Genomic DNA, 17293 nt, shown 5'->3' with positions numbered 1-17293 from the left:
ATTATTTTTTTAACTTGTTTTATTTTAAATTATTTTGTTTAGAGCTACTTTTACATTTATATAAAAATAAACGAATTTGGTTAATTAGATATAACTTTATTTAAAAAAAACTTTTGTATTCAGTCAAATTAACATAGCTATGCACTTTCTCGAATTATAAGAAAAATAATAACAATGTGCAGTTTTTTTATATCCAATGGTGAAGTCTAGGTATCATAGCTCCTACCTAAAATAAAAAAAATCGATTTAGATTTCGTATCTCAAAAATGACAAGCATGATTTTACCTTAATTTTCAACACAGCTTATGCATAACGTCTGTATGCGGGAATGATTTTTGCAAATAAAATCTTGACATTTATCGCACGATGACCTTTCTTTCTTTTGGTTTTTGGTATATGGACATATTTTACACCTTCCCCTCTTTTTTCGTCGTTGTGGCTCTGGATTTGCGGCAGGCATTGGTTCCTGAAGTCCGGAAACTTTAAAAATGGCACTACGAATTTCTCTCGGTAAACAAGTTTGCTGAGCTTTACGAGTTAAATGGGCCTTAATAAGTTCTTGACCTAAAGTGTTTAGAAACAATCTTCTTTCCATTATTTGATTTTGCTGAACTCCATTAAAAATTACGTTAGCATTTAATCCTGCAATGTCCAAAATGCGAAACCATATTACTTGAGGCCATCTACGAGTTCTTCTGCCAGTTTTATAGCATGCACATTTCTTATCCAGTGAATGCATAGTTGACACTAACAACACTGCACGATTTTTCTTAGGAACAAAAGATACAAGGCTATCGCTTTCTGTAAAACCAAATAAGGCAGAATTAGGTGGCCTGTTTTTTTGGGGTTGAAATTCAGCAGGAACCTCTCTTTTATTTCTTTTTAGAGTTCCAACATATGAAATTTTATGGCTTCTCAGTTCTTTTATGAGCTCAATGGACGAAAACCAATTATCTGCTGTTATGTTTCTATTTGTACCAGAAGTTGGTGGAGTAAGTGTCAAAACATCTAGAGTGGGGATGGATAACTTTTTTGGATTTGCTCTGCGTGTATCTTTTCCAGTATATATAAAACCATTTAGCAAATAATGTGTCTTAGAGTCTACTAAACACTGCATTTTCAGACCGTATTTGTCTGGCTTATTTTTGAGATACATCCTGAATTGGCACCTTCCTCTAAATGCAATAAGTATTTCATCTATTGTGAGATATTCACCACAGCTATAATTGGACTGGCCATTAATTATAAACATATTAAAAATATTGGATATAGCTGCCAGTTTATCTCCGTGCGCAATACGTTCTTGTCTAGTAGCTGGGTCGTCAAAACAAAGGCTTCCAAGCAAAAAATAAAATCGGCTTAGTGACATGGTTGCTCGAAATATATCACGGCCAGTACCATTCGTAGCAAATAAAGACCTTAAATCTTCATTATTGGATTTAAATACCCCAGCTAAATATAATAAGCCTAAGAAGGCCTTTAATTCAATTATGTCAAGATGATTGGTATATTGACACGATAAATTGTGTAAATTATATTTAGAAGCCATATTAGTTATTCGTTCATTTCTCAAGAATTTCTTGCAATATATCGTGGCTAATAATACATTCCCAAGCATCAACTGTTTTCTCTGGCATACTAGCTCGAGCTTTTCCAATAACACCAGGTAAATGACTAATTAAATTATGCTTACGTGTACGAGAAAAGGTGGGAGAAGTTTTAGACCACTTGTACCTATTTTTGCCATAAAACACATCCCTTGAGTCAGCTATATCACTTTCTTCACCCGAATATTCACTACCAATTTCGGAATTATTAATTTGCCAATTTTTTTCGTCATCATCGTCCCATTCCTCTTCACTGTCTGTGTCGTGATCACTGTGTTCACTAGCCTGGTCTAAAAACTCACTGTCACTATCTAGTCCATTGTCCATAATTTTTTGTCCCTCCTCTTCAAGTTCTTTCTGTGTCAGAGGACGTTTATTGCGACTACACCCCGCCATTTCAAATTACTCGTTAATTGCACTAGAAACACTTATACCATAAGCGGGTCAAAATTGACCCTATGCGTGCCTAACTCTGCAGTAGTAACAGATAAACTAACGGAATTTTCGTAGATCGATAAATCATCTACCGGTCGAAGATTAGCAGAAAGTGCGCAATGCTCAATCTATGTTTCGGTAGCGAAACTTGGCATTAAAAACGCGGGGGTCAATTTTGACCCCGCCATGGTACTTAAGGGTTAAGAATATTTATTTCAATATAGAGGACTTCAAAGGACTTTAACAGAATAATGTTTTAATACTTCTTAGGTACTTATTTATTTTTTTTACGATGTGTAAATTTTCAAAACTTTTGTAGCTTCTGGTACAACTAAGGCAATAAATAACTTGATAAGGTATATTTACTTCATTACCAAGCGTGGCAACAGTACTGTCAGCTATCAATGAAAATATTTTTTTGTCTTTAGAAAGTGACGTTCCATGCATTAAATTGAACTCTGTTTCCAGTACTTCTGCAGTTTTCATTAAATCATCACTCGGATTTAAAAGGCCACCTCTTGAAATACAAGTTAACCATTCATTGGACTGGTTTGTTGTGACCAACTCACAGGTAGAGCCTAAGTATTTATATTTATATTTATTTTTAAACTTATAAGCATCATATCCTGCAATATATTTTAGGGCTTCTTTGTTAACAGTTTCTTTGCATTCAAACTGATGTAGCAACTGTAAATGTTCGCTGTTGGACCTGGTTTTTAATACATTCTTTATTTCTGAAAGGGTCAGTAGTTGTAAGTATTGATATATTCTTGAACATGGTTCCAATCAAACAGTTATTTTCATCTACAATTTGTAATTGGTCATGACTAGATTCAAAAGGAGTCAATAAACAATGTTCACCATGTTCTTCTGTATTCCTATTTTCAGTAAAAACAGCAGCTGAATTCTTTTTTACCTTACCATCTAAGGCGATATTTAAATTCTAGAGGATGGGGATGATCATTAATAGCTCCCATGCCCCTTATATAAGAAAAAAAAATTTTAAGAATATCTTGATTTAATCTTGATGTTAAAATATATTCAATATTATAATTTTTATGTAGATAATCAAATTATTCTGTCATTGACCTGTTTGTTAAAAGAATACCCTTTTGAAATGGAATTAAAGACTTTCTATTTCCCACACGCATGGTGCTAATGATGTCTGACACTTGCTGTAACAATTTTTTTTTGATTTTCTATGTCTACACCAAATGATTTTTTTGTTGGATTATTTTCTACAAATTTTGATCTAGAATTTACCAAGTCAAACCAATTATTTATGAAAAGTGCAAAATCAGAAGCTTATTTCCAAGGTACTTTCGGTGGCATAAAATCATTTTGTCCACAATATTTTATTGCCTTTGAAACAGTATTAGAAAAAAGTTGAACAGCAGGTCTAAACTGCCTTACTCGGTCCACTGGTGTATTCTTGATAAGCAGTTGGACGTTGTAACGTTATAAACGTCACATCTCTATTAATTTATATTTAAATAATTATTTCATTTTAATTTGTTTATTAATTTATTAATTTCTTTATCTTCAGTTTAATTTTTACTATTTTTTATTTATAAGAATAGTTGGTGCCCTATGTTTTTTCTTTTCTTCCTCTGTCTTTATTTTGTTTCTCTTTCTGCCCCGTAGAATAAATATTCACCCTCTCTCTTTTTGTTCGGCAGACTATTCCGTTCCGTGTTGACAGACAAGCTAGTTTCATGATATCTATAGCAACATCCTATGACATCTGTGCTAACTTCATTCAGTCTCCCACTTTCTGTCAAAACAACTTTTCTGTAGTGGGATTATTTTTTGCCTCTTTTTGAAATTTATAAAAGAAGGCAAAAATTATTATAAGACTCATTTTTATGGTCTACAAATTCTCTTGGGTTTATTGGTTTACTCGCAGTTTATTGGTTTATTGGATTTATTGGCTTTATATCAACCACCTTATTTGGAGTTCAACAATTGGTCAGGACATACAGCCACGTGTGACTGCAGCTCTCCAGAAGCCACAAATTCTAATTGGAGGACCCAACAGCTAGAACACACAAGCAGCCCATCGAAGCAATAAGTAACACTTATTAACTGTTAAGCTTTGGCAGGGTTAATTATTGTTTTTTTTATTCTTTTAAATAAATATGTTTGGTTAAAATTTGTCTTATTTGCTATCAACTGAGAACTCAGGTCCAATCCCTAGTTTAAGACAAGACGAACTCACCCTTGAGATACTGAGCTAGGCAAGGTATAGACGATAAGCTCCCATGGTTGATTAAGGTATTATTTTTACAATAGTACTTCAATTCTCTTTGGTAGTCTTATCGTTACAACGTCTCTAATTTTATTTTTGCTGACGACCACAAATTTAGTTTTTGATATTAGGATTACTTGTAGTCCAAATCTTTCACTTACTTCATTAACTTTGTTTATTACTTGCTGTAAACTGTTTAAACTGTCTGCAAAAATAACGATGTCATCTGCATAGCGGTTGTTGTTAAGGTGTTCCCCATTTAAAAGGATACCATGTTAGCAATTTTTCAAGGCTTCACTAAATATTTCCTCTGAATATAGGTTGAATAATATAGGTGAAAGTATACATCCTTGTCTAACGCCTCGCAGAATCTGAATCGCTTCCGTCGGTTTATCTCCAAGATTTGTTCTTATTGTGGCTGATTGGTTCCAGTATAAATTTTGTATTATACGCCGGTCTTTATCATCTATTTGGGCTTTTGTTAGAACATCCATCATTTTTCGGTGTTGAACTGTGTCAAATGTTTTTTGGTAGTCCACAAAGCAGGTGTAGATATCGTAAGTCATATCTCTGCATCTTTGGAATAATACCTGTAGACTAAACAGTGCATCTCTCGTACGTACACCTTTCATGAATCCAAACTGTGTGTCTTGTATTCTCTCGTCGCATAGCTTGTATATTCTGCGATGTATAATTTTAAGAAAAAGTTTTAGTGTATGGCTCATTAGACTTATTAGCCTATATTCTCCGCAATTTTTCGGTCCCTGTTTCTTTGGCAACGTAATAAATTCTAAAACTAGCCAATCTTTTGGAATCTTGCCTGTGTATTGTCTATATCATAGATATTATTGAAGATTTTACATAGTATTCTTAAAGATTCATCATCAAGAAGTTTAAGAAATTCAGACTGTACTCCGTCTGGTCCTGGAATTCTCCCTTCGTTTAGTTTGGCTGCTCTTATTTCTGGCACTAGTATAGGTTGTCCTGTTTCCGTAGGTATTGGGGACTGGTTCCCTCTCATCACAAAATAAATTTTGTATGTAATTTTTCCAGATATTATTAATACTCTTTGTCTACGATTACCTCTTCGTTGTAATTATCAAGTTTACTTACTCTTCTGTTTTTACATTTGTCTGTAATTTCTCTTACCTTTTATGCACGTTGAAGTCGTCGTATTTACTTTGTATAATTTGGATTTTTTTGCATAATTTCGATTTCTTTGCATTTTTATTCCAGTTCTTTCTGTTTGGCTTCTCTGATCTTTCTCTGTTTATCTCGTTGTAATGTTTTATGCAAAGAGTTATTGTTCTTGTTTTTCCTTCTTTCTTCCATCAGCTGCAGAATATCTGCCGTCATCCATGTCTTACTCTTATCTTCTTCGTTCTTCATAAAATTGTCTTTAATGTCGTCGTAGTTATGGTACTTAAGAATTTGGCGAGGAGCTGTGTTATCTGCTAATTAAAATTCTTTATGTTTTAAAGCCACATGTCTTGTGTTTATACTAAGCATGCAGTTCAGGGCGTCCAGATAAATTTGTTAAAAAAAACTTTTATAATAAGATATCGTACATATATATATATATATATATATATATATATATATATATATATATATATATATATATATATATATATATATATATATATATATATATATATATATATATATTCATTAATTTTGTACTTTTGTTTAGATTTTTACTACAGGTACCAATCGCACATTATCATTTTTTAATAGCTACGTGCAGACTTAACTAGATATTAAAAAAAATCTTATAAGCGTTTATGTTTAAAAAACATTATTCTTCAATCCTTCAATAAAATGTGCAAATTGCTTTGCATATTTGTCTTTTTAGCATTCACGCCTTAAGAATTCAACATTCGCCTCCTTTTGTTTCCGATTTTCTTTATTCTATGCCACAGCTATTTAATTCAGCAGTGCTACCCTTTTGATACCAGCGCGTCGATGCTATTTCTGTTCCTCTTTTTACCAACGTCTCAATCTAATGATTCTTTTATTTCCACGATTATTCGTCAATCTCGCTACATGATGGAGAAAATCCCATTTCAACTTTGCATATATCTAAGATAAATAAGAATTTTACTTATATACCACTCGTTAAGTAGTTTGAAACTTCAAGAAGTCAATTATTACTTTTAAACGGTCTATGCCAGATTTACTTATCCCAAGCGAACCTCAATATTTTTAATTGAAGCTTAAAATATAGTTGGAAAATGACTTAAACATGAAGCAAAGGAAGAATTGTCAGAACTTATGATGCAGGGCGGTATTCATTTGATTTAAAATTTCTATTATACTTATTATTTAGTTTTCAAATTATATAATTGATTCATGCAGCTTTTTATAAAACAGATGATGGAAAATATTGTGCTTTTCTTCTCAGTATTCTAATTCTTCTTTTTAACTAATGGTCTGTATATGTACGGTGTAGAAGGCAAAGGAGCCTGTCTTTTACCATTGTAAATTTGAAACGACCCATCAGAAACGATCCCTATAGCTTTACATAAAGATTTCTAAATGATACCTAAGTATGGCTTCAGATGTTGTCTTCAAGTAGCTGAACAGGATTGCAGTATAATGTAGTGGTTAGTTGCTGATGATGTGGTTAAATTTAGATACTTTCATGTTTGTATTTTTTGGTGGCCATTGGGTTCTAAATATCAGCTGCAGTTATTGCTGCATGATCGACCATGTGCTGCGGAATTTAAAATATTTCCTTGCCATTTGAAGATTGCAAATAATCACAATATTAGCAAACTGGCAAGGATAAAATAAATATAGTTATTATTAAACAAATTAGTTAAATTATATTAAAGATACTAACTGCATATGGGAATAATACATTGAAAAATAAAACGTGGTATGTAGTTTTAGGTTATGGCAAATACGAAATTATAAGACATATATATAAAAAAAATTGATCAACTAGAAATGTAAATACTCACTTCAGGAAAAGATTTAATGTGTAAATGAATTTTGAGCTGAAGATCCAGCGTAAATAAGCAAAAGATATATTATAAAAAGGAAACCCCCTTTCTTTTGCATTGAAGTGTGACATGGCAGGGCAGAGTTGCCAACTGACAAATAACGTTTGTTGAATGAAGTGTGGCATAGAAGTTTATATATGTTCTATCACCTCATAGAACATAATAGAGTCTGAATAAAGGAATTATAACTAAAATAAATTAAGATTGAAAATGAACATGAACGTTTGTCATGTCTTACAATTCAAGTTAAACCTAAAATATATTATTCGTATTTTCATAGTCAATGTAATGTTTAGGTACCTGTGAGTTTCTATAGTTTCTTTTCGTATCGGTGTAATCGCAATCGATGTATAATTTCTTAGGTAATGTATAGAAAAGATATAATTACTACTGATTTATTTATGCTTATTATAACCGTAAAGTTGGGTATCGACATGCCGTGTGCAAGAGTTTCTTCAGCTATTTCATCATTGAGATCAAAACAATTTGTTTGAGTTTTACTAGCACTAGGATAAAGCCTCTATTTTTTAAATTATTTATACATGACTTATAAATCTGAGATAAATTTCCTCTGTGGTTTTGATGAATTTGAATGTCTGTATGAAAAAAAGAACTAGTATATAGAGAATCCAAGCTATATATTGACAAAAAGCTTCATTTCATTTTTCACATGAGGTATCTACAATTTGAACAGTTAACCAAATATAAAACTGTGAAATTATTCAAAGGGCATGTGGAATATTGCTAAAATATCTTTTGTCTTAAGTTGTCGAAAGAAACTTCATATTTTGATCCAGAATACGATTAATATACAAACACATAGAAGTTTTCAAGATTGTTTTTTAAGAAGAAGCGTGAGTGCCTTCGCTGGACAAACGTGGGATGGGATGAAGCTGAATATTCTTCTGCAGAGAAACACAAAGCTACAGCTGATGTTTTTAATAGACTTTATCTAATCTCCCGAACTGGTTCCAGTTAGCTTAGGTATTGTATTATTTCTTAAGGACATCTTTGCCTTTGTGTCTTCACAGTGACCTTTAAATGTAAAAGTGCGTTTTTATTTTATCCGAAAGTACTTCGGTTTTTTACAGTGCTCTAATAGTTCTCTTCAACACGTTATGTTTACCGTTTTTCTGGCTTGGTGGTTGTTCAGGTGATAGGCACAGACTTGATTTTTTTTTGGGTTTTGTCTTAGCGGATTTTTTCTATACTACTCTGCTGGTTCCTCCAATGCCGTTGAGAGTTTGGTTTCTACATCTTCTACGCCCAACATCTGTCATTATTTTTAATAATCTTTAATTATGTATAATTATCTTTAATTACCCTTAATTATCTTTAATTTATCTTTATCTTTAATTATCTTTATCTTTAATTATCTTTAATTATTTTTAATTTTCTTTAGTTATCTTTAATTATCTTTAATTATCTTTAATTATCTTTAATTATCTTTAATTATCTTTAATTATCTTTAATTATCTTTAATTATCTTTAATTATCTTCAATTATCTTCAATTATCTTTAATTATCTTTAATTATCTTTAATTATCTTTAATTATCTTTAATTATCTTTAATTATTTTTAATTATCTTGAATTATCTTTATTTATCATTAATAATATTTAATTATCTTTAATTATCGTTATTTATCTTTAATTACCTTTAATTATATTTAATTACTTTAACTATCTTTTATTATCTTTAATTATCAATAATTATAATTAATTATCATTATTTATCTTTAATTATCTTTAATTACCCTTAATTATCTTTAATTATCTATAATTATATTTAATTATCTTTAATTATCTTTAATTATCTTTAAATATCTTTAATTATCTTTAATTATATTTAATTATCCTTAATTATCTTTAATTATCTTTAATTATCTTTAAATATCTTTATTTATCTTTAATTATCTTTAGTTATCTTTAATCATAAGCATAAATAAAGCGCCTCGTATCATAGTGACCTGGAAAGTTGTTAGTGTAAATATTATACAGAAGAGATGTAAGCACACTTCCTTGAGGCAGCCCATTTCTCTGATCTTTCCAACGGCCCTTGCTGGATTGTAATGTAACATAAAACCAACTATTCTAAAGGATGCACCTCAGCAGGCACATAGTTTGAAGTCCTTAGGCATCTAGTACTTTTACTAGCAATTTTTGGTGGTTAACGCTGTCATACGCGGCAGATAAGTCAACGATTCTGAAGGATTCACATCAGCAGGCACATCAGTCTGAAGTTCTTAGTTATTTTACGGTTTTAGATTTTTGATGGCCTCTTTAACGATTTGGTTTTGAGATCTATATCCTTTCATCTGTTGTTTTGTTTGGTGTTTCTAACTTCGTTTTTTGTTTCCGATTCCATTCTGGACAAGGTTTTGAAAACTCCTCCTCTTTAATGTGGGTAATTTCCACCAGTTCTTTCATTCCACTCCTTCTGTATTCCGTATCATAAATTTCCATATTTTAATTTGTTGATATTCGAAGTCAACTATTAACTACAATTATTAGTAATGATTGCGTTTCATTAATAAAAATTTCATTATTTATTAGATTAGCCTTGCTATATTTTTTTACGCAATTTTTATCCTGTGCGTTGTATTTATGTGAAACTTTTTTTGTCATTTTTTTTTCTCATTTTCTGCGAAGGATATGTGTAGGATAGTAGCTGTCCTTTTTCGATTCGAAGACCAACAAACCGTCATTTAATACAAAACCTTCCTTCCAATATATAATAATATTAGATGTTTTCCTTTACCCGAAGGAGTTTTACGTTTACCCAGGTTTCGTCGATGTAATATATCTTTCGACGTTTTTATCTTATTTTCCGATTTCTCTCAAATGTCGTCTTCTCCACAAAATAATTTCGTCATGTTTTGTTAACTAAAATAGAGAGCTCGAAAAGGTTTTTATGTTTTGGAGATGTTATTGTCTTTGTAATTTTTGGATATATTGCCCAGTAAATCGAAAATTATTTTCTCTTGTTACAGTTAATTAAATTTTGCAATACAGTAAATATTGGTCTTCATCATTTAATTATGACCCACAACTCCTAAAAGTACAAATTGGTAATTAAATTTTTAATGGGTTTAAAGTTGCGTTTGACGTTTAGATATAAATTTTACTGAACTTTTTTTACTTTTTCATCAAGTTTATGAAGAAATCAAGAAATAAACTTCTTGGTTAATGTTTTTTTATTTATATGGTCTATTTTTATTTCGGTAATTTTATCATTTATCCAATACGAGAGAAATCTAAAACTCAGTTCAAGTTTTGCTTCATTTTTTAAAGCCCAATAATAAGAAAATTTACTTAATTTAAAAAATTTATTATTTAGAGAGTTGCATAGTTAACATTGAGTCTATAACATTAAACTATAATCAATGCATATCAAAAAATGCATTCTTGACTATGAGTTCTGTGTTCAAGAGCCATGACCTCACCCTAGAAATAAAAATAAGGCTCCTTAAATGTTATGTGTACTTAGTGCTTCTGTACGGAGTAGAAACGTGGACATTGAAGGCGTAGACTCTATCAAAACTTCAGGCAAAATTTATTATTTAGAGAGTTGCATAGTTAACATATAACAAATATTTAGGGGTTTGCTTCACTGATACTAATGACCAGACAAGAGAAATCAAGAGGCGAATGAAAAAGATAAACATCAAAAACATTGAGGCATTCGAGATGTGGTGTTACAGGAGAATGTGGAAAATACCATGGACAGAAAGAGTAATAAATCAAGATGTTCTGCTGAAGATGGGGAAGGAATGCGAAGTCATAAAAACCATACAAACGAAAAAACTGGAATATCTGGGCCACATAATGAGAGGAGAAAAGTACTCTCTGCTTAGACTCATAATCCAAGGAAAAATCTCGGGAAAGAGAAATGTGGGACGTAGGAGGATTTCCTGGTTGCGAAATTTAAGGGAGTGGTATGGGTGCAGTTCAATACAGTTGTTCAGAGCAACAAAGTGAAGATTGCTGTGATGGTAGCCAACCTCCGATAGGAGACGGTACTGCAAGAAGAAGATAGTTAACATTGAGTCTATAACATTGAACTATAATCAATGAGTCGTGGGACAATACCCAAGAGATTAAATGTCGCATCGGAAAGGCAAAAAGTGCATTCTGGACTATGAGTTCTGTGTTTAAGTCCCTTGACCTCACCCTAGAAACAAAAATAAGGCTCCTTAAATGTTATGTGTACTTAGTGCTTCTGTACGGAGTAGAAACGTGGACATTGAAGGCGTAAACTCTATCAAAACTTCAGGCTTTTGAGCTATGGTCATACAGAATGATCCTGAAGATACCATGGACAGACAAAGTCGCCAATGAAGAAGTACTGCGGAGGATGAACACAACTGCGGATTTGGTTAACATCGTGAAGAGCCGTAAGCTGCAGTACTTGGGACATATAATGAGAAATCAAGGCAGATACGAGCTACTTCAATGCATTTTGCAAGGTAAAATTTAAGGAAAAAGGACCCCAGGACGAAGAATATCCTGGCTTGCTAACCTGAGAGCATGGTATAGAAAGATCTCCACACATCTATTTCGTATAGCAACCAACAACGTCGAGGAAAACTCGAGGCATTCGAGATGTGGTGTTACAGACGTATTTTAAGAATTTCATGGGTGGATCGTGTGACTAATGTTGAGGTCCTACGTAGAATAGGCAAGGAATGCGAGATTATTAACACCATCAAAGAGCGCAAACTAGAATATCTTGGCCATGTTATGAGGAATGAACGGAGATACGGCTTGTTGTAACTCATTCTTCAGGGCAAGGTATTTGGAAAGAGAGGACCGGGGAGAAGAAGAATATCTTGGCTTCAAAACCTGAGAAAGGGGTTTAATACATCGACAACCGGACTATTCAGAATAGCAGCAAGCAAAGTTAGGATATCCATGTTGATCGCCAACATCCAGAACGGATAGGCATCATAAGAAGAAGAAGAAGATAGATATGGGCTACTCCAGATAATTGTAGCAATAATGTATTCGATATATAAACGGAGCACTCTTAAGTGAGTTAGTTGATAAGATATTATTGTGCTGTAAGCTTATAAATTAATAGTTATATATAAATTAGAACCGCTCGTTTTATTGTTAAACACGTTACAGTGGTACCACGGTGTGAAATAATTTATTAAGTTAAAAATAAATTAAGCCGGGACTTTTAAAAAAGACTTTTTGAACAAACTTTTGAAAAAGTATTGTTCGTCGAGAATATCTTCCTAATTCGGTAGTGATGTTTGTAAGAAAGAACATTTGGAAAGTACGTGTATGCCTGACCAAAGATTCTGTTAGTAAATCTTTCAATAAAGTAGTTACAACGTGAACAACTAGAAGAATGGGATAAATGTCAAGTCTTTTTACGACCATCTACGTTCAACACAGGTTCTCGAGCTGTGACTTGAATATGATGATGTCCTTCCGAAAGACGTCTGATAGTGTTGAGGCTAGGCTGAACAGTACTGAATATGGTGAACTTCTTCGAGCTGTATTAAATTACTTTAGATGTGGTGAAACGTTCTCTTAAAGCACATAGTCTAATGTATCGATATTGAAAAACAGTAGCCCCTAGAGGTCTACCTTCTCATGGTCATATGGAATAGTTATTAGTTTTTTTGAAGCGTCTGACAACATAATAAATGCTTGTGTGAGCAAATCACAATCTCAAACAATGGCATGATAGTTTAATTCCTCAAAATGTAATGTTACTGCTTGAACACATTCATCTCGAGTCATATTTCTGCTAGCCCGTTTCATATTTTAATTAAACAACAATTAAAATTTATACCAAGACAATTCTCAAATGACCGAACGACAAAACTGACAGGACTAGCCATCTTTGAGATTCTGGTCACCGGTTCCGGCTCACTTAAGATAACCAAATCACTTTGTCGGATCACGGGTCGGTCGGTCGCTCAACAGAGGTCATATGCAATATGCAAACAAAAAAGCTATAATTTTATCGGTAAATTATCAGTTCATACTTATCATTGCCTTCAAAAGAATAAGACCATAAAATATCTGACGAACTTGGGATTTGGTTGACACTTTGCTTTCGCTTAGAAACCGCTTAGGAAACGATGTCGTTCGAAAATACAATATCGTTAAATTTTTATCGATCTTCATAATATACAGGGACATCATTAAATATTGTGTAGAAAACAATTTCATAATTTTTCAACCTTGCTCTTTTTGGCCTCTCGTCGATCCAAGTCTGTTCGTAGTCGCTCATGGATACTCCAGACGATGATAAAGGGCTATGCTAGACACATTCACAGACCAACCTGGTCAGTCAGTCGACTGACAAATCTTGACTTTGATGAGAAGTTCTTTCAGTAATTTAGAGGAAGGTCTGTTTTCCGGTTGGCCCAACATTTTCTCATCACATCATAAACGTCTTTATAAAAAGCTTTCGGCTTCTCCAAAACGATTCCTTTTTGGACTTTTCGGACCACTTCTGTGATTTCTAATCTTCCATAAGGCATTTTCCCACATGTACATACTTCCCACATAAAAACACCATACGCTCCCCAAACGTCCAATTTCGACGAGAATCTGGTGTAGTTTAATACTTTAGGCGGGCTCCATTTGATGTACTTACCTAAAGATGTATACTGATCGTCGAAAACGTTCCTCGCTAATCCTAAATCTGTCACTTATACCGTATTTTCGGTACTTACCAGGCTGTTTCAAGCTGCCAAATCCCTATGGATGTACTTGAGTCGTTCTAAATACGCCATTCTTTTACAGACCTGTATGCACGTATCTAGTAAAAGTCCTTGGTTATTACTTAGAAATTACTTGTCGTCTCAGATGGTCTCAAGAGATCCGTATCTCATGTATTCAGTCACGATATAAATATGTCGTTTTTTGCTGCAGACACTATACAACCAGATTTGCATCCTGTAGTTTAGTCATCACTTTGGTCTTATCTATAAAATCATCTTCAGACATTGTTCCCTTCTTTATTATTTTGACCGCTACGTCAATGGAACCCCTCTATTTTCCTCCTCGCACAACTCCAATCTGGCAAGATCCGGACTCTTCTACTAACATCAGTTCGTTACGATGGATTTCCCATTTGCTATGACTGAATCCTGCAGTGGCTGGTGCAGGTCTATCACAAGGACTGATCTTTAATCTGGAAACCAGTCTAAGACTATTGTATTTATGATAATTGATCAGGTCGGGTATGGGCTTGCAGCAATGTTTCTCCTAGAGATAGTCCCTTTGTTACTGAATTTCTAACCACGAACTAACCCGTGATCCATTTAATTTAATTTTTAGATTCGGATCAGCTGAATTTTTGTAAAGATTCGGCTCTTTGCCTCGGGTCAGTTCTGATTTGTCCATCTTTACTGTAGTTTGCTTTCTATTTGAAATAGGCACTTCATTAAATTGCGATGAGGAACATGTTAAAGAATAAAATCGTATTTTTTCTTTGTTTTTAAAGATATCAGGGAAATTCAAAAAATAAAATGTTTACAAAACATGAGACTACAACCGACTAGAATGATGACCGTCCTAGTGGGTATACACTGAGCAACGATGATACTGGCCCTTCTATTCTAAAATCAGAAGTGGAGAATGCTATAAAGGGTCTTAAAAATAACAAAAGACCAGGCAACGATAACGTATACGGGGAAGTATTGAAAATGCTGTGCGAAACAAACAGTCAATTTCTAGAGTCACTCGTCAGACTCTTTAACAATATTTATAACAGCGGGGAGTTTCCTGAAGACTGGCTAGAGTCAACTTTTGTTGCCATACCGAAAAAACCAAAAGCAAAGTCTTGTGATCAACATCGGATGATAAGTCTAATTAACCACATTTCGAAGGCATACACCAAGGTTATTTACAACAGAATAAGCAAAAAATGCGAGGATAACATTGGAGATTCGCAGTTTGGGTTTCGGAATTCTCTTGGGACAAGAGAAGCACTTTTTAGTCTACAGGTACTCATCCAGCGCTGCAGAGATATGAACAAAGACGTGTACATATGCTTTATAGACTACGCAAAAGCATTCGATAACGTAAAACACGAAAAGATAATTGAAGTTCTCCATAAGATCGGAGTCGACTACAGAGACATTCGAACAATAGCGAGTCTCTATTGGGGCCAAACAGCTAAAGTGAAAGTAGGATCTACATTGACCAATAAAATTGAGATCAAGAAAGGGGTACGACAGGGCTGTATCTTGTCTCCTATTGTCTTTAATATATACTCAGAAGAAGTATTTAAGACAGCGCTGGAGGAAAGCACAGAAGGCATAAAGATAAATGGAGAAATAATTAATAACATAAGGTATGCTGATGACACTGTGATTCTCGCAAGTAGCATGGAGGAACTGAGTTGCCTAATGAGTAAGATACAAAAAACAAGTGCATAATACGGACTCAGACTAAATATCACAAAAACCAAATGGATGTTAGTAAGCAAAACCCAACAACCACCACAGCAACTGATATTAGACAATGAAAGAATTGAATACGTGGATTCGTACATCTACTTGGGAACAACAGTTAACTTAAATTGGGATCAAGCGAAGGAAATACGTATAAGAGTAGAAAAGGCAAGAGCATCGTTCACTAGCATGAAGCAAATTTTCACCTCTAAAAGCCTCACCCTACCTCTCAAAATTCGACTTCTGAAATGTTATGTAATCCCGGTTTTGTTATATGGAATGGAGGCGTGGACAATGACCGCAACATTGATGAAAAAAGTAGAGGCCTTCGAAATGTGGGCTTACCGACGTATATTACGTATATCCTGGACTGAGCACGTGACCAACGAAGAGGTACTACGCCGTATAGGTAAAGAGAGAGAGGTAGGAATAAGTATAAAAAAAAGAAAGTTGGAATACTTGGGTCACGTTATGAGACATAATAAATATAGAGTACTACAACTGATCGTTCAAGGGAAAATAGACAGCAGAAGGGGTCCAGGGAGGAGAAGACACTCGTGGCTCCAAAACTTGCGGCAATGGTTCGGATTGTCATCTGCTGAACTATTCAGATCTGACGGAAACAAAGTCAGAATAGCCATGTTGATTGCCAACGTTCGGAACGGACAAGGCACATGAAGAAGAAGAGACTACAACATTATTTCGATGTATACCCACCCTTGTGCATCGTCCTCCCTATAGGATATTTTAAACTTAATATAAGAAAACATTTCCTTTCTTCCACCTGGTATAAGCTCAAACGAGTGGTTTGCTCAACAGTGTAAATACCAAAGAAAAACCTAAAATAATATAAAAATAGCAGAATCCCTTAATTTGTTCACGAGAGAATTAAGTATGGAAATGAGCATAATTTTTGGTTGCGCAAAACTTTTGCGCGTAACTGTATAATAATTTGATTTGCAGTAAGAGTGCTATTACTACTGCTTATGAAGTGTTGTTATTAATTTATGTACCCAATCGATAATATTTTGTACGTTTCTGTTTTTATGAGAATAAATTTTCCGCTAGATATGTTAGTACACGCACATCCAATTTTTGATCTACTGTAATAGTAGCAGTAATAGTAAACCCAAGTCAATCTAACTTTTCGGTTTATATATCCACATATAAAAATTGTGGCCAATTTCGCCTCAGATACTCCACTGTACGACTCAAATAAAGATATGCAAAGCAATTTCAACTTTAACGGGACCAGCATGCGGCACAACTTCCTTCCTATCTCACTTTTCTTATACAAACAGTATTTCAAATGTAAATACGGTCTCAGGCATACTACACGGAAATATTTCAATTCGAAATTGTTTGCACGATTGAATAACTCGATGGGTGAGAAACAAGAAAAACGTCATGGTCAAGTTTTCGCAAAATTTAGATTTTTAATATCGTAAAATTTCAGTTTTTATCGTACTCCTCAGATCATCAAACATAATATTCTTACAAATTTTACCCAATTTTTATATTGTAGTATACTTTAATATTGGGATATCACCCAATTTAAAAATTTAATTTTT

At 33.5% G+C, this 17293-nt stretch overlaps 1 long non-coding RNA gene and 1 pseudogene across 1 annotated transcript in view; one reads left to right on the top strand and one right to left on the bottom strand.

The window, feature by feature from the left end:
* LOC140443383 (uncharacterized) overlaps positions 1–17293 on the top strand; it is a 249051-nt gene that overhangs the window by 222544 nt on the left and 9214 nt on the right. The gene's annotated exons all lie outside the window — the stretch shown is intronic.
* On the bottom strand, positions 13650–14535 carry LOC140443087 (tyrosine-protein kinase Btk-like; annotated as a pseudogene).

This window comes from Diabrotica undecimpunctata, chromosome 6 (assembly GCF_040954645.1).
Source record: "Diabrotica undecimpunctata isolate CICGRU chromosome 6, icDiaUnde3, whole genome shotgun sequence".
NCBI classification, from domain to species: Eukaryota; Metazoa; Arthropoda; class Insecta; order Coleoptera; family Chrysomelidae; genus Diabrotica; species Diabrotica undecimpunctata.
This window is presented reverse-complemented; position numbering and strand designations above follow the sequence as displayed.